The sequence below is a fragment of the Eumetopias jubatus genome, unplaced genomic scaffold (genome assembly GCF_037043125.1).
Source record: "Eumetopias jubatus isolate StellerSeaLion01/CBP00866 unplaced genomic scaffold, mEumJub1_p1.0 scaffold_14, whole genome shotgun sequence".
Classification (NCBI taxonomy): Eukaryota; Metazoa; Chordata; class Mammalia; order Carnivora; family Otariidae; genus Eumetopias; species Eumetopias jubatus.
This window is the reverse complement of record NW_028274820.1, coordinates 11,714,443-11,732,763: the sequence shown is the minus strand read 5'-3', so window position 1 is coordinate 11,732,763 and position 18,321 is coordinate 11,714,443.

Sequence of the window (18,321 nt, the reverse complement as noted above, 5' to 3'; positions counted from 1 at the left end):
AAAATTTTCCCTCTATGAAATGCAATGATTCTATTCATTTTCTTTAATCTTCCATGTAAGGAAATCAGCTCAACTTTGATGGCCTAACTCAGAGGTCATGCTTTCTGTGAGGGTCTCTCCAACTCCCCCTCCATTCTCACATGAATTCTATCTCTCAGGGCAGTGTTCCACTTACTTTTCATCCATAGCAACTAGAATAGACCCTGATTATAGTAAGCAACACATAGGAGTCAATGAATAAACAAATAAATATGGCTGGTTGTCCTATAGCCAAAACCACTGGTGAGACCTCTGTAACAGATATATTAAAAGCATTTTAAAAATCCCTTCATACAAGAGGATGGGCTTAAACTTTTCTTTTACATTAGAAGGTGAATCCTCCATTGAGAATTGACAACTAATATTCAAACTATATATATATATATATAAAACTCAGGTTAGCATGTAAATACCAACTTTAAAAAAAAGGAAAAAACTCTTTATATCTTATTTATAGGAGAACAATGGAAATAATAAAACTGGGACATTAGATAGCCCTTAGATTTTCTTAATCTAATTGAAATGATTTGCAAGGTGATATATCCAAATGGAATTTTAAAGTATTATATTTGGCTCATTCTCTACTGTTCTGGGAGTCTTCCTATTTAACATGATAGGCTTTTGTTACATATTAATTTCACATGTACTTTCTGTTATCCATTCAAAATATCAAAATCATATAAGTAATGCAGGTATTGGAGAAGAGTCAGAGAAAACAAAGCTTGGAGATAACCTGCAGACAGTCAGTTTAACAGGATAAAAGAACCAATTTCAAACATTTTAAAGACTGTCACTTAGCATGGGTACTAGGAGTATTAAATGGATAGAAGAGAACAAGTCCAGTGAGTGATAATGAATGTAATGAAACAGTCTTGGTTCAATGTAAAGGAAAACTTTCTGAGGATTAGAACTATTCTGACAAGGAGCTGATGAGTTTCCTGTCACCAGAAGTTTTCATAAAGAAGCTGAACACTCACTGACCAAAAAAACAAGACTTGGGACACAAATTAAATAGATTGTCTCTGAACTTCCTTCCAACTCTGAAAGTATATGATTCTATGGTTCTAATACCTCTTCAGAGGGAGGCCACTGGAATATCTGAATTCAGCTTACACATTGCCCTCATTATTTGGTCAAAAACTACAGGTTCCTTCAAGCAGTCCTCATCAAAGATATCCTTTCTTGGTCTTGTTCCTCAGACTAGTTTTGGTCTTTCCTTTTTTTAAAATTTTTTATTGTTATGTTAATCACCATACATGACATCGTTAGTTTTTAATGTAGTGTTCCATGATTCACTGTTTGTGCATAATACAGTGCTCCACGCAGAACGTGCCCTCTTTAATACCCATCACCAGGCTAACCCATTCCCCCACCCCCCTCCCCTCTAGAACCCTCAGTTTGTTTTTCAGAGTCCATCGTCTCTCATGGTTCCTCTCCCCCTCTGATTTTCCCCCCTTCATTCTTCCCCTCCTGCTATCTTCTGCTTTTTTTTTTCTTAACATATATTGCATTATTTGTTTCAGAGGTACAGATCTATAATTCAACAGTCTTGCACAATTCACAGCGCTCACCATAGCACATACCCTCCCCAATGTCTATCACCCAGCCACCCCCTCCCTCCCACCCCCCACCACTCCAGCAACCCTCAGTTTGTTTCCTGAGATTAAGAAGTCCTCATATCAGTGAGGTCATATGATACATGTTTTTCTCTGATTGACTTATTTCACGCAGCATAACACCCTCCAGTTCCATCCATGTCATTGCAAATGGCAAGATCTCATTCCTTTTGATGGCTGCATAATATTCTATTGTGTATATATACCACATCTTCTTTATCCATTCATCTGTCGATGGACATCTTGGCTCTTTCCACAGTTTGGCTATTGTGGACATTGCTGCTATAAACATTGGGGTGCACATGACCCTTCGGATCCCTACATTTGTATCTTTGGGGTAAATACCCAGTAGTGCAATTGCTGGATCGGATGGTAGCTCTATTTTCAACTGTTTGAGGAACTTCCATACTGTTTTCCAGAGTGGGTGCACCAGCTTGCATTCCCACCAACAGTGTAGGAGGGTTCCCCTTTCTCCACATCCCCACCAACATCTGTCGTTTCCTGACTTGCTAATTCTAGCCATTCTGACTGGTGTGAGGTGGTATCTCATTGAGGTTTTGATTTGGATTTCCCTGATGCCGAGCAATGTTGAGCACTTTTTCATGTGTCTGTTGGCCAGTGGATGTCTTCTTTGGAAAAACGTCTGTTCATGTCTTCTGACCATTTCTTGTTTGGATTATTTGTTCTTTGGGTGTTGAGTTTGATAAGTTCTTTATAGATTTTGGATACTAGCCCTTTATCTGATATGTCATTTGCAAATATTTTTTCCCATTCTGTCGGTTGTCTTTTGGTTTTGTGGACTGTTTCTTTTGCTGTGAAAAAGCTTTTTATCTTGATGAAATCCCAAGAGTTAATTTTTGCCCTGGCTACCCTTGCCTTTGGCGATGTTTCTAGGAAGAAGTTGCTGCGGCTGAGGTGGAAGAGGTTGCTGCCTGTGTTCTCCTTTAGCATTTTGATGGACTCCTGTCTCACGTTTAGGTCTTTCAACCATTTGGAGTCTATTTTTGTGTGTGGTGTAAGGAAATGATCCAGTTTCATTCTTCTGCATGTGGCTGTCCAATTGTCCCAACACCATTTGTTGAAGAGACTGTCTTTTTTCCACTGGACATTCTTTCCTGCTTTGTCAAAGATGAGTTGACCATAGAGTTGAGGGTCCATTTGTGGGCTCTCTGTTCTGTTCCATTGATCTATGTGTCTGTTTTTGTGCCAGTACCATACTGTCTTGCTGATGACAACTTTGTAATAGAGCCGGAAGTCTAGAACTGTGATGCCGCAAGCTTTGTTTTTCTTTTTCAATATTCCTCTGGCTATACGGGGTCTCTTCTGGTTCCATACAAATTTTAGGATTATTTGTTCCATTTCTTTGAAAAAAGTGGATGGTATTTGGATGGGGATTGCATTGAATGTGTAGATTGCTCTAGGTAGCATTGACATCTTCACAATGTTTGTTCTTCCAATCCATGAGCATGGAACGTTTTTCCATTTCTTTGTGTCTTCCTCAATTTCTTTCAGGAGTATTTTATAGTTTTCTGAGTACAGGTCACTTGCCTCTTTGGTTAGATTTATTCCTAGGTATCTTATCGTTTTGGGTGCAATTGTAAATGGGATCAACTCCTTAATTTCTCTCTCTTCTGTCTTGTTGTTGTTGTGTAGGAATGACCCTGGTTTCTGTGCACTGATTTTATATCCTGCCACGTGACTGAATTCCTGTATGAGTTCTAGCAGTTTTGGGGGGGAGTCTTTTGGGTTTTCCACATAAAGTATCATATCATCTGCAAAGAGTGAGACTTTGACTTCCTCCTTACCGATTTGGATGCCTTTGATTTCTTTTTGTTGTCTGATTGCTGTGGCTAGTACTTCTAATACTATGTTGAATAGCAGTGGTGATAGTGGACATCCCTGCCGCGTTCCTGACCTTAGGGGAAAAGCTCTCAGCTTTTCCCCATTGAGAATGATATTCGCTGTAGGTTTTTCATAGATGGCTTTTATGATATTGAGGTATGTACCCTCTATCCCTATATTCTGAAGAGTTTTGATCAAGAAAGGATGCTGTACTTTGTCAAATGCTTTCTCTGCATCTATTGAGAGGATCATATGATTCTTGTTCTTTCTTTTGTTAATGTACTGTATCACGTTGATTGATTTGCGGATGTTGAACCAGCCTTGCAGCCCAGGGATAAATCCCACTTGGTCATGGTGAATAATCCTTTTAATGGACTGTTGGATCCTGTTGGCTAGTATTTTGGTGAGAATTTTTGCATCCATGTTCATCAAGGATATTGGTCTGTAATTCTCCTTTTGGATGGGGTCTTGGTCTTGTTTGGGGAACAAGGTAATGGTGGCCTCATAGAATAAGTTTGGAAGTTTTCCTTCCATTTCTAGTTTTTGGAACAGTTTCAGGAGAATAGGTATTAATTCTTCTCGAAATGTTTGGTAGAATTCCCCTGGGAAGCCATCTGGCCCTGGGCTTTTGTTTGTTGGGAGATTTTTGATGACTGCTTCAATTTCCTTAGTGGTTATAGGTCTGTTCAGGTTTTCTATTTCTTCCTGGTTCAATTTTGATAGCTGATACATCTCTAGGAATGCACCCATTTCTTCCAGGTTATCTAATTTGCTGGCATAGAGTTGCTCATAATATGTTCTTATAATTGTTTGTATTTCTTTGGTGTTGGTTGTGATCTCTCCCCTTTCTTTCATGACTTTGTTGATTTGGGTCATTTCTCTTTTCTTTTGGATAACTCTGGCCGGGGGTTTATCAATCTTGTTGATTCTTTCAAAGAACCATCTCCTCGTTTTGTTGATCTGTTCTACTGTTCTTTTGGTTTCTAGTTCATTGATTTCTGCTCTGATCTTTATTATTTCTCTTCTCCTGCTGGGTTTAGGCTTTATTTGCTGTTTTTTCTCTAGCTCCTTTAGGTGTAGGGTTAGGTTGTGTATTTGAGACCTTTCTTGTTTCTTGAGAAAGGCTTGTTGCTATATCCTTTCCTCTCAGGACTGCCTTTGCTGCATCCCAAAGATTTTGACCAGTTGTGTTTTCATGTTCATTGGTTTCCATGAATTTTTTTAATTCTTCTTTAATTTCCTGGTTGACCCATTCCTTCTTTAGTAGGATGCTCTTTAGCCTCTATGTATTTGAGTTCTTTCTGACTTTCCTCTTGTGATTGAATTCTAGTTTCAAAGCTTTGTGGTCTGAAAATATGCAGGGAATGATCCCAATCTTTTGGTACCAGTTGAGACCTGATTTGTGACCTAGGATATGATCTATTCTGGAGAATGTTCCATGGGCACTAGAGAAGAATGTGTATTCCGTTGCTTTGGGATGGAATGTTCTGAATATGCCTGTGAAGTCCATTTGGTCCAATGTGTCATTTAAAGTCTTTATTTCTTTGTTGATCTTTTGCTTAGATGATCTGTCCATTTCAGTTGGGGGGGTGTTAAAGTCCCCCACTATTATTTATCGTTGTCAATGTGTTTCTTTGCTTTTGTTATTAATTGCCTTATATACTTGGCTGTTCCCATGTTAGGGGCATAGATATTTACAATTTTTAGATCTTCTTGTTAGATAGACCCTTTAAGTATGATATAGTGTCCTTCCTCATCTCTTATTACAGTCTTTGGTTTAAAATCTAATTTGTCTGATATAAGGATTACCACCCCAGCTTTCTTTTGGTGTCCATTAGCACACTAAATGGTTTTCCAGCCCTTCACTTTCAATGTGGGGGTGTCTTTGGGTCTAAAATGAGTCTCTTGCAAACAGCATATGGATGGGTCTTGTTTTTTAATCCAATCTGATAGCCTGTGTCTTTTGATTGGGGCATTTAGCCCATTTGCATTCAGGGTAACTATTGAAAGATATGAATTTAGTGCCATTGTATTTCCTGTAAAGTGACTGTTACTGTATATTGTCTGTGTTCCTTTCTGGTCCATGCTGCTTTTAGGCTCTCTCTTTGCTTAGAGGACCCCTCTCAATATTTTTTGTAGGGCTGGTTTCGTGTTTGCAAATTCCTTTAGTTTTTGTTTGTCCTGGAAGATTTTTATCTCTCCTTCTATTTTCGATGACAGCCTAGCTGGATATAGTATTCTTGGCTGCATATTTTTCTTGTTCAGTGCTCTGAATATATCCTTTCTGGCCTGCCAGGTCTCTGTGGATAGGTCTGTTTCCAATCTAATCTTTCTATCATTGTAGGTTACAGATCTCTTCTCCTGAGCTGCTTTCAGAATTTTCTCTTTGTCTCTGAGACTCGTAAGTTTTACTATTAGATGTCAGGGTGTTGACCTATGTTTATTGATTTGAGAGGGGCTCTCTGTGCTTCCTGGATTTTGATGCCTGTTTCCTTCCCCACATTAGGGAAGTTCTCTGCTATAATTTGCTCCAATATACCTTCTTCCCCTCTCTCTCTTTCTTCTTCTTCTGGGATCCCAATTATTCTAATGTTGTTTCATCTTAGCTTATTGCTTATCTCTCTAATTCTGCCCTCGTGATCCCGTAGTTGTTTCTCTCTCTTTTTCTCAGCTTCTTTATTTTCGATCATTTCATCTTCTATATCGCTGATTCTCTCTTCTGCTTCATTTATCCTAGCAGTTAGTGCCCCCATTTTTGATTGCACCTCATTAATAGCCTTTTTGATTTCGACTTGGTTAGATTTTAGTTCTTTTATTTCTCCAGAAAGGGTTTCTCTAATAACTTCCATGCTTTTTTCAATCCCAGCTAGTATCTTTAAGTCATGATTCTGAACTCTAGGTCCGACATCGTATTAATGTCCATATTGAGTAGGTCCCTGGCAGAGAGTACTACCTCTTGTTCTTTTTGTTGAGGTGATTTATTTCATCTTGTCATTTTGTCCAGAGGAGAATAGATGAATGAGAGAACAAAATGCTAACAGGTTTACAACGTCCCCAGCAAATATACTCCAATCAAATCAGAAAATACTTGAAACCAGGGGAAGAGAACGGGAAAGAAAGAAAAAGGAAAGAGAAAAAAAAAAAGAAAAAGATAAAAACAAACAAAAACAGAACAAAACAAAAAAAACAGAATATGATCAAATATGATCTGGCTGGTGCATAGATCAGTGCCACACACTAGATTTTAGGTGTATTTTAGTCTGTTAGAAGAAAGTGTGTCCTAAAATTTTAAAGAAAGAAAGACTTATATATGTACAAAATAAGGGTTGATACAATGAAGGGATGGAATATGAACTGTAAAGATGAAAATTATAAAAAATTTTAAAAAAGGAATTGATAAGAAGATGTTTGGAAAAGAAAGAAGAGGATTTAAAAAAAGGAAAGAAAGAAAGAAAAGAAAAAAAGGGGGGAGAGAATGTGATCAGGCAGATGACTAGAACAAAGCCATACACTAGAGATTTAGGGTATATTTTGATATGTTAGAAGAAACTGTATCTCAAAATTTTAAAGAGAGAACAAATATATATATATATATATATATATATATCTGCCAAAAATAAGGGTAACTACTATGAAGGGATAGAATATGACTCTAAAAATGAAAAGTAAAAATGTTTTTTTAAAAAAAGGGATTGATAAGATGTTGGTTGAAAAGGGGAAAAAGAAAAATTCAAAAAAAAAAAAACAGCTAAAAAAAATTAACTTTAAAAGACTAATGAATCATGGTAAAAACGCCATGAATTTTATGTGCAGTATTCCCCTAGCGCTGGAGTTCTCCCGTTCTCATTGATCAGTAAACTTGGTCTTGACTGGCTGTTCATGCTGATCTTCTGGGGGAGGGACCTGTTGCCTGGTTCCCACATATCTTTGCCAGAAGTGGAATTGCCCTGCCCTTGCTGGTCCCGGCTAAGCAATCTGCTCAGGTTTGCTCTCGGGAGCTTTTGTTCCCTGTACGCTTTCCGTACAACATTGGAGGATGACAGTGAAAATGGCGGCCTCCCAATCTCCGCCCTGGAGGAGTCAAGAACTCAGGGCCCCGCTCCTCAGTGCACCCCCAGAGAAAAGCAATCAGTCACTCCCGTCTCCCCGGTCTCTGGCCGCACTCCTTGCTCACCCGGCCTGTGACCGAGCGTTTCTATCTCTGGCACCCGACCCCGTGCGGAGTCTCCAAACCCAGCAGATCCCTGCGGTGCGCTCCCACACCGCTCCTCCTGGGGGAAAGAAGGGGAGTCTCCCCGGCTCTGCCGCTTGTTGGGTCCCTGCTGGAGGAGCAGTGGTCCAACTGTGCCGCGGATCACAGTTTATGGCCACCCCGAGCTGAGAGCCCGCGCCTCGGCTCCGTCTCTGCAGCCGGCTTCCCCGCTCCGATACCTGAGAGCTCTGCCGCACTCAGGCACCCCCCGTCTTCCTGTGACCTCGAGGGTCCTGAGACCACACTGTCCTGTGAGGGTTCCACCCCTAGCTTAGCCACTGGAGCGACGTCCTTCAGTGGAGTCAACTTCTAAAAGTTCTGATTTTGTGCTCCACTGCTCTATCAGTTGCCTGAAGCGGCCAATGGAGGCCCCCTCCCCCACCATCTATCTTCCCGAATATTGCCTCGGATTCACTTCTCCGCACATCCTACCTTCCAGAAAGTGGTTGCTTTTCTGTTCAGAGAGTTGTTGCTATTCTTTTCTTTGATCTCCTGTTGAGTTCGTAGGTGTTCAGAATGGTTTGATCCCTATCCAGCTGAATTCCTGAGACCAGATGAAATCCAGGTCTCCTACTCCTCCGTCATCTTGCTCCGCCCCCCATAGTTTTGGCTATTCTAATTCTAATAATTCAGTCCAAGTCCATTTTTAGTTTTTTCTGCAGCTACATGATCCTGGTTTAATCCTATTGAACTAAAAATTCCAGTTTTGTTCACACGATAGTAGAGAGAACACAGGCATTTGCGTGCAAAGAGTTGACACTTACTGTTAAACATGGCTAAATCTCTTAGTTTCTCTCACCATGAGTGTAAAGGATACTGTTACATGCCACCAAGATCCAAGATCCCAACTTGAAGACCACAACACTGCCAGCAGCAGTTCCCAGCCATCATTCCTGTGGAATTCCTCCCAAGCATAGAGGCTTATCCAGATTATTCTCCTTACCAGGAGATAGTCTACATACAATGAATGGACACTGGAAGTCCAAAGGCTGGACCCTCTTACATCATGCAGAATATTTCTAATAAACCATCTCAGCTCCAGAAAACCCCGTATGGGATTACCTGAAGCCTCTGTCACAATAGCACTGCTGTTCAAATTCTCTCTCTGCCAATCTTACCCCTTCATTGCTTTATAGGTTTTGTTCCTAGGAGCATTCCCAAGTAAATAACCTGCACTTAAATCTGTCTCAGAGTCTCTTTCCTGGGGAACCTAACCTAAGAATTATCAGTCTTTGAAATGAGATTAACACTGCCTATTTTTTCATACCCAGAGGATCAAATGAAATTACAAAGATGAAATTATTGAGCATGATAAGAAATAGCTCTATGTACAGTCAAGTTCTACTCATTTTCTTCTTTGAACCACACTTTCTCTACTAGACACTTTAATAGCTATATTAAAAAAACTCAAAAGGTAATTGAGGCACCTGGGTGGCAGCACAGTCAGTTGAGTGCCGGACTCTTGGTTTCAGCTCAGGTCATGATCTCAGGGTCATGCGCTCAAACCCCATGTTGGGCTCCATCCTCAGTGCAGAGTCTACTTAAGGCTCGCTCCCTTTCTCTCTGCCCTCCCCTACCAATCTTTTCTAACAATTCAAAAGGTTATTATATAGAGGAACAAGGTTTGTACTATATTGTTCTATGAAGGAGAACTTCAACAATGGCAAAATTTTAGGTGCCAAGAAATGCTTGGTCCATAGTTGGCACTCAGTAAATCCTTGTGAGCAAAGGATGATGGATGGATAGACAAATAGATGAATGGAAATATTAGCATAATCTTAGAAAATTCTATTATTGTTCTTGCAAAACACAGTGGATTGCTACAATAACCACTTAAACATAACTATTTAGCCTTCTATGTTTCAGTTTTCTCGTCTGTTAAATGGGAATAATAATGGCACCATAAACTTCTATAGATTAAACAGGATAATTTACATTAAGTATGTAAAATTGTATCTCCTCACATAGTAAGCAAAGAATAAATATTACTTATTACTGAACACTAATTTCATGCTAGGTACTGAATAGGGCTTTTTATAAATATTGGATCAATTCCTCCTTATACCAACACCATAACAGATTTTTTTAATCAAGTTTTTAGTTTTAATTCCAATATAGTTAACATATTTTGTTATATTAGTTTCAGGTGTACAATGTAGTGATTCAATAATTCTATACATAATGCTCATCATGATAAGTGTACTCACCCCTTCACCTATTTCACCCATCCCCCCACTACCCCTCTAGTAACCCTCGGTTTGATCTTTACAGTTAAGGGTCTGTTTTTAGGTTTGTGTGTCTTTTTTTCCCTTTGCTCATTTGTTTCTTAAATTCCACATAACAGTAAAATGATATGGTATTTGTCTTTCTCTGACTTATTTTGCTTGGCATTATACTCTCTAGCTCCATCCATGTGGTTGCAAATGGCAAGATTTCATTCTTTTTTATAGCTGAATAATATTCCATTGTATTATATATATCACATTTTCTTTATCCATTCATCTGTCAATGGGCACTTGAGCTGCTTCCATAATTTGGTTATTGTAAATAATGCTGCAATAAACAGAAGAGTGCACATATCCTTTCAAATTAGTGTTTTTGTATTCTTTAGGTAAATACCAAGTGGTGTGATTGCTGAATCATAGGGTAGTTCTATTTTTAATTTTTTGAAGAATCTCCATACTGTTTTCCACAGTGGCTGCACCAGTTTGCATTCCCACCAACAGTGCATGAGTGTTCCTTTTTCTCCATACATCCTTGCCAACACTTGTTTCTTGTGTTTGGGTTTTTTAAGTTATTATTTAAATTCCAGTTAGTTAACATACAGTGTACTATTACCTTCCAAGAGGTGTGAGGTGATATCTCATTGTAGTTTTGATTTGCATTTCCCTGATTATGAGTAATGTTGAGCATCTTTTCCTGTGTCTGTTGGCCATCTGGATGTCTTCTTTGGAGAAATGTCTGTTCATGTCTTTTGCCCATTTTTAAATTGGATTATTTGTTTTTTGGGAATTGAGTTGTATCAGTTCTTCATATCTTTTGGATACTAACCCTTTATCAGGTATGTCAGTAAGATATCTAGTTTTATTGTTTGTTTCCTTTGTTGTACAGAAGTGTGTGTGTGTGTGTGTGTGTGTGTGTGTGTGTGTGTGTGTTTTATTGTGATGTAGTCCCAAAAGTTTATTTTAGCTTTTATTTCCCTTGCCTCAGGAGACATATCTAGAAAAATGTTGCTATGGCCAATGTCAGAAATTATTGTATGTGCTCTCTTCTAGGATTTTTATGGCTTCTGGTCTAACAATTAGGACCTTAATCCATTTTGAGTTTATTTTTATGTAACATGTGAGGGAGTGGTTGCGGTCCAGTTTTCCCTTTACCATTTGTTGAAGAGACTGTCTTTTTCCCATTGCATATTCTTGCCTCTTTGGTCAAAGATTAATCGACTATATAATCATGGGTTTGTTTTCGGCCTTTTTGTCCTGCTCCATTGATCTATGTGTCTATTTTTGTGCCAGTACCATACTGTTTTGATGACTACAGCTTTGTAGTATAACTTGAAGTCTGGAGTTGTGATACTTCCAGTTTTGTTTTTCTTTTTCAAGTCTGTGTTAGCTATTCAGGGTCTTTTGTGATTTCATGTAAATTATTTGTTCTAGTTCTGTGAAGAAAGCTGTTAGTATTTGATAGGGATTGCATTAAATCTGTAGATTTTCTTGGGTAGTATAGACATTTTAACAATATTTGTTCTTCCAATCCATGAGTGTGGAATATCTTTCCATTTGTTTGTGTCATCTTCAGTTTCTTTCATCAGCATTTTATAGTTTTCAGAACACAGGTCTTTCATCTCTTTGGTTAAGCTTATTCTTAGGTATTTTATTATTTTTGGCAGAATTGTAAGTGAGATTGCTTTCTTAATTTCTCTTTCTGCTGCCTCGTTATTAGTGTATAGAAATGCAATAGATTTCTGTGCATTGATTTTATATCCTATGTCCTTACTGATTTTATTTTTCAGTTATAGTAGCTTTTTGGTGGAGTCTTTAGGGTTTTCCACATACAGTAAAATGTCATCTGCAAATAGTGAATATACAGGTAACTTTATATTTCAAAAATAGAACTTAAAACTCACAGGGCTTAAGAAACTTTCCAAATTCATTTTTTTATCCTCAATCTTCTACTCTTCCTTACTCTCATTCAGGACTTAATTAAAATTAATTTTCTTCTGGTTACTCCCATGAGAAATTTGAAAATTATTTTAGACTATTCCCTCTCCTTTATCTCCTGCATCCAACTCTTCATTTTTTTTAAGATTTTATTTATTTAACACAGAGAGAGAAAGAGCACAAGCAACGGGAGCAGCAGGCAGAGGGAGAGGGAAATCCCCTGCTGAGACATCATGACCTGAGCTGAAGGCAGATGCTTAACTGACTGAGCCACCCAGGTGCCCTGAGTCCAGTGCTTTATTCATTCTGCCTCTTAGCTTGTCACCTCCTTTTGCAGACATTGTTGATGCCCTGCCTGTATCTCCTTGACACTTATTGCTGAGCACATCAATGGCTTCTGGTTTCAAGCACTCACAATTCCCTGCCTAAAGTCTTCTATCTCTTCAGAAGTTTCCTCTGCATATGTGTAGGACGGGCCTAAAGTATCAGCGAGCTAATGCCCTCAGGAGAGCTTCCCACCAATGACAAATGAGAATTAGTGAGTAAATACCCCCCCCATGGGACAACAGTTAACACACTCTGCACAGGTTCTCAGTAGAATTCAGCCTCAAGTCCATAGTGGTAACTGAATCATTTTTGCTTTGTGTCTTGGCTTCCTTCTTTCTGCCACTTCTTCAGCTTACTATCTTATTTCTATATTCTCCCAAATAAATGACTTGCATTCAAACCCTTGTCTCTAGATCTGCTACTCTGGGTACCTAACTTCACACTTCTCCCCTCTATTCCCACTTCAGTTTAGCAATTTGCCTTCTCTCACCCAAACTGTTGCAATAATATCCTAACTTTCCTCTTGGTTTCAATCTCTCCCTTCAAACACTTCATTCAGAGAAATATTTCTAAAATATTAATATGGCCATGGCTTTTCCCTGCATGAAACTCTTTAGTGGTTTTTGTTGTATGTAGGGTAACTATAAACTCCTTAGCATGGCTTATAAGGCCCCCCACAATCTCATGATCTTGCCCATGTCTGCCTTTCCACCCTTATCTCCCACCTCTTCTCATTACCACCCTGTGCTAAGAATAGGAAATTCACACACCTTCAGAATCACCATGTCTTTCCAATCCTCCGTCAATTAACAAACACCTAGTGTCCTCCACTCAGCCCAATGTCCAACTGTAAGCTCACATTCATCCTCTACTTCTGTCTCAGTGAAGGGCATTTCTTCCTCATGTGGATAATAGGAAGACCTCCATATATTTCAGTTTTTGTGCTAGTCACACTGCAGTCTACTTGTCACAATGTCCATCTCCTTCACTATGCTAAAGTTGCTTGAGGACAAGCACTCATTTCCTAGAGCAGTGTGGCGTCAGTATCTCTCCAGCACTCCCCACACAGTAGGTCCTTTGATAAAGTGTACTGTAGTAATAAATGGCTAAGTGCATAAATGTACAAAATCTAACTGCTGTCAGAATTGGAATTCAAGCATACACATGTCCAATCCCAAAGCTTGTGCTCTTCCTACCACAGTGTGCTTTCTAAGGAAGCGAGCCTATGCCGTGACACCCTGGGGCTGGTGATACACAGCCTCAACAGATTTGCAGTTGTCACACATTTTAATGTATAAGATCCTACAACCCCTTTCTATGCTAAAGAAGAATGTGATAGAATTTGAAGTGCCTCATTCCTAGAAGCTTTATCAGATTTATTTCCTCTTTTCTCTAGTGTTTAGCACATAAAACTCCTACACCTTCTTTCTCCTTGATGTAAGTCAGAAGGAAAGGTTGTCTGGAGAGAGTAGAGCCAGGACACAAGATTATTCTAAGACAGGTATCAGAATGGAGCAGCTCTCTAAAGATGGCAGGCAGTGAAGAGTGAGGAAGCTGGGAAGGAAGACCGGCGTAATTGCTGCCACTGTGAGCAAGAATGAGGGAGGAAGGGATTCACATGATTTTCCAGGTAACTCAGGAAACAGTGCCTTTGTATCTCAACCACCCTCTTGTTGATGTGCCCTGTGTTAACCTGAACCAGATACTAAAACTACTATAAAGGCTTCCTGGGGCTGGGTAAGGGGGGCTGGAAGGGAGCAGACAGAGGAAGCTTAGCTAACATTTATAGTGGTAGTGAGAATACCATGCCCTCTCCCCTAGTCTCCTTCTTTGGGTGCAAACAATCCGCTTTTTGGTTCCTGAGTTCACCCTCCATAAGTCTAGAGATGCCATAGTCCCTCAAGACAGCTGCTTCCATGGAGAATATTAAGTGGCTCAAGCCTGCTCGTCAATAGGCTTTACAGTTCCCCACCTTCCCCCACTGATGCTTCTTTCCACATGCAGACCTTGCCTTGTCATGAATGGGTCTTCAGTTATGCTGCCAAGATAGATTTGACTGGTATTTGAACAAGCACAACTGTGATGTAATCAAATGCAACTTAATATTGTGCTAATTATTTATCTCCCATTATGCCATTACAATTATTTCAGGAGATTACCCTCCATTGCCCCTTTATGAAAACTTCAGTAGGCTGAAGAATTTTCTGCCTATCCCTAGGTAATAGACAGGTAATAGCTCTTATAATAACTTTAAGAAGTCTTGATTCTGAAGTCAGAATATCCAGACCAAGATTTAATCAAAAGGTCAAACTTTTTCAATATCAGATCTCCCCTCCCTCATCTTGAGAGCTGCAGTCTTAAGGAAGATGGTAGGTACTTCTTCCTTTTTCCTTCTGACCTTTCCTTCCCTATTGTCTTGTACTTCTTAGATGTTTTCTGATCAGGTCAGAACAGGCAAAGGGTGGAATGGAAAGAGAAAGTGAAAGGTCATATTGACAGGTATTGAAGAGGGTTGACTGCATGCTGGGACCTGGAAGATGAATGAGGCTTACTCCTTCTTTTCCCTTCTCTTGTTGACACCTTCTTTGTTCTCAGGAGTTTCCATCACCAAAGACTATTTGTGTTGTTACTTTGATCCTAAAAGTCACACCCTAGTCCAAGTGGGGAACCCCTAGGGATCTCATGTTAGCCTTCTTACTGCTGGATTTCTTTACTTTCTTCTGTACAGCACCCAAGATGGTCATGTGCCTGGCCTTCCTCTCCCTCTGTCTGTGTGTGTGTGTGTGTCTGGCTGTCCCTCTATCTCCCCACTCTGCTCCATGAGAAATGGACCCAACAAAACTGGGAGCACAGACAGGTTGCTGCAAACTACATTTGTCATGACAGGCTTATGTAGTGTTCTAGGTATCAGACTCAAGTCTTCCATGTCTCCCAAATGCAGGAGATGCATTGCATGTACTCCAGTTGGCCCATGGAAAACTCTCGCTGGGCTTATGATGAAAAGGCAGCACCCCAACCCTACTGGAGGAGTGAGGGATAATGCAACATGGTACTGCAACACCTCTTTACAAAGATATCTCCTTCCAAACCCTCCCTTCTTTTCTGTTCTCAATTCTTGTTTTATTTGAAGTCAGTGAGGGGATCAAAAAAACAGGTAACTACTTTATAAACAATTTCTGTAACTGTTGCAGGCGGGCATCTCCACCATATCTACTTTGGTATGACATCTTTTAAATTTGCACCCAGGTCCAAACTTCAGTAGGAAGAGAGTTATTTTAACATCTTGATCCTGATGCCAAGTTGTAAGAGGGCTTAGTCCCTTCCAGTATCTAAGCTACTTTTTGATATTCTCTCTTTTTACAAACAAGGAAATGGAGGCTCTGAGAGGTTAAGAAACTGCTCAAGGTTGCCCAGCCATTAGACAAAAGAGCTGAAATTTGAACCCAAGACTTTATTTCCAGTCCTGGTGCTTTTAACTTCTTGGCCATGAGGTCCACTGTGCATCACAAGCAAACTGCTTCCTTTCTGACTTTGAGGAAAGTACAGAAACACAGACTTTCCCCAATGGTATAAATGTTAGCTGTGTCCCACGCTCCCATCAGGAACCAAGACCAACTTTGCTACAAGGTATCAATGATAGTGTCCCATGGCCAACTCAACACCAGAGTCTTCAATACTTTGCTACTCAGAGGGTGATCCAAGGACCAGCGACAGTGTCTAAGAACTTGTTTGAAATGTGTTCTCAGTGCCTCTCCATTAACATCCCTATGAGAATTTGCATTTTAGCAAGCACATTAAGATGGAAGAAGCACTGGTCCCCACCATGACTCCAAGGAGACTTAATGAACCTTCTAGCACATCTACAATCTACCTCCTATAACTTCCCAGGTGTCCTCTAAGAGACCTGGAGATCAGGCTACTCCTCATAATGGTCACCACATCTGTTATTTTATCATATCAGGTTAAGATATTAATAGATCTTTATCCTGAAATGTAACTTTGTTAACCTAATCTCTCAGTTTTCATAGTCTAATTCTCAAAATGAATTCTGTTCTTTATCTTGAAAACTGTAAACTGAATCTCTAGATTAAAAATAAATCTCCAACTGGCTAGTTGATATAGCCCAGCAGGGCAAGGAGCACTAAGGATAAAGAGTCAAGCCTAACTGAAACTAGAAAATGAGCTGGTTCTTCCATTCTCATCGTCACAGCTTGCCTGCTTCACCCTCTGTGTGTTCATGCCAGTGCATTGCACACCCATTTCCTACATTCATTTATTAAATGAGTCAATAAATGTGTAGTAAGCAACTACTGGACACCAGGCACTGTGACAAGAGTAATAAATTAAAAGATGGGTCACACACAGATTCTGTAAGGACCTTATACTGTAATTAAGAAGAAAATACACATATACAAACATTGATCATTTAAGGCAGAATATGAAATCTCTTGTATAAATCATCTTTTGATGGACTACATTTTGATAATACAACCACAAACTCTCAGTGGCTCCCAATAATTCTTGCTTAGAAGAGTCATTCATAGGTCAGCTGCATTTCTGCTCCATGCTCTTGACATTCTTGGAATCAGGCAGAAGGAACAGCTCTTCTTGGGACATGTTGGCCCCATGGCCACACCACGTGGAGCTCCTTAGAGCTTTTGCACAGAAGTAGCAAGTCACTCCCTCTCATGTTCTGTGAGGCTGAGGAAGTCACTGGCCATGTCCAGTGCCAGTGGGACTCCAGGGAGGAGCTGCAGGGTTGGGCACAGCTGTGAAGGCAGCAAATATGTGGAAAATATAACAAAATCTATCATACATGTCATAAGAGAGGAAGAGATGAGGTGCTTTGGGAATTTGGAAACGGGAAGAACATCACTAACCGAGAGAAAAAAGGAGGACCTCCTGAAGAGGTGGTTTTGAAACATGGGCCATGGTGAGGAGAAGTGTGAAGGGAGTAGGGTTGGCTTCCTGGAGCTATGGTAGCAAAGACCTGGGAGACATTATACATATGGAGCAGAGAATGAGATGGGGGAGGGCAGTAACAGGAATAAAACTGAGGTACATTCATGGGAGGTCTTAAATTCCAGGTGATGGGACCTCACTGTGGAAGCAATGGGTGGCTAATTAAGGCAGACAGTGATGTTTTATAAGTAGAGGAGATGGTTAGAGCAGTGCTACAGGTAGATTAATCTGGTCTGAATGCAGTGTTTCTAGGATAGGTCATGGATTTCAGAGCCCTAGCTTTGTCTTTTCTCTCTCTCTTTCACTTTCTTCCCCTCTTTCCCTCTCTCCACTCCCCTTCTGTCTCTCCCTCTCTCTCTGTTTCTCTCTCTGTCTCTGTCTCTCTTCTTTCTTTCTCTCTACTCTGTCTCTCTCTCATTATTTCTCTTCCTTTCTTTCTCACACTTGCACACTTTCTAAGACCAGCTCAAATATTCCCTCATTTTTCCCTGAAGACTGATCTGACCCTCTGAAGAAAAATTAATTGATTTTTTTATAACCATGGTCCTTTTAAATTTACTTTTTATCCTTAAATTGTGTATGTGTGTGTGTGTGTGTGTGTGTGTGTGTTTCCCTTATAAAAACATGAGTTCTTGAAGACAGAAGTCTTGTATTCTTCATTTTTGTGGCTTCAATTCCAGGTCAGGCCTGCATATCTCTTATTTATTGAAAGGACAGGTTGAATGAGGAAAGATACAAAGGCCTAGTTTGAAAATTACTGTAATAGGTTATTAATAGACTGCACACTAGAATGGAAGAGTCAAATGAAGCATATGGATCAGCATTAATATAATTGTGTATGTGCTTTTTACTTCCATTCTGAGATTTATTTATATTTTCATATGCTGCCCTTTGTATTCCAATATAACAGTGTACAAGTGAAGCCAGACCTTAACAAGTCTGGACATTATGTGCTTAATCCAAGATTAACTGAAAAGTCTTGTGGGAGCAAAATGCTCCTGTGAACAGAAATCCATTTCTCCAATTCTGTCTCATGTGCAACCAGGATAGAAGGGGTCAAGGCAGAAGCTCAGAAAGGGAAGTTCCAAATCCTAAAGCCCACTTTAATATCCCCAAGGTCAAT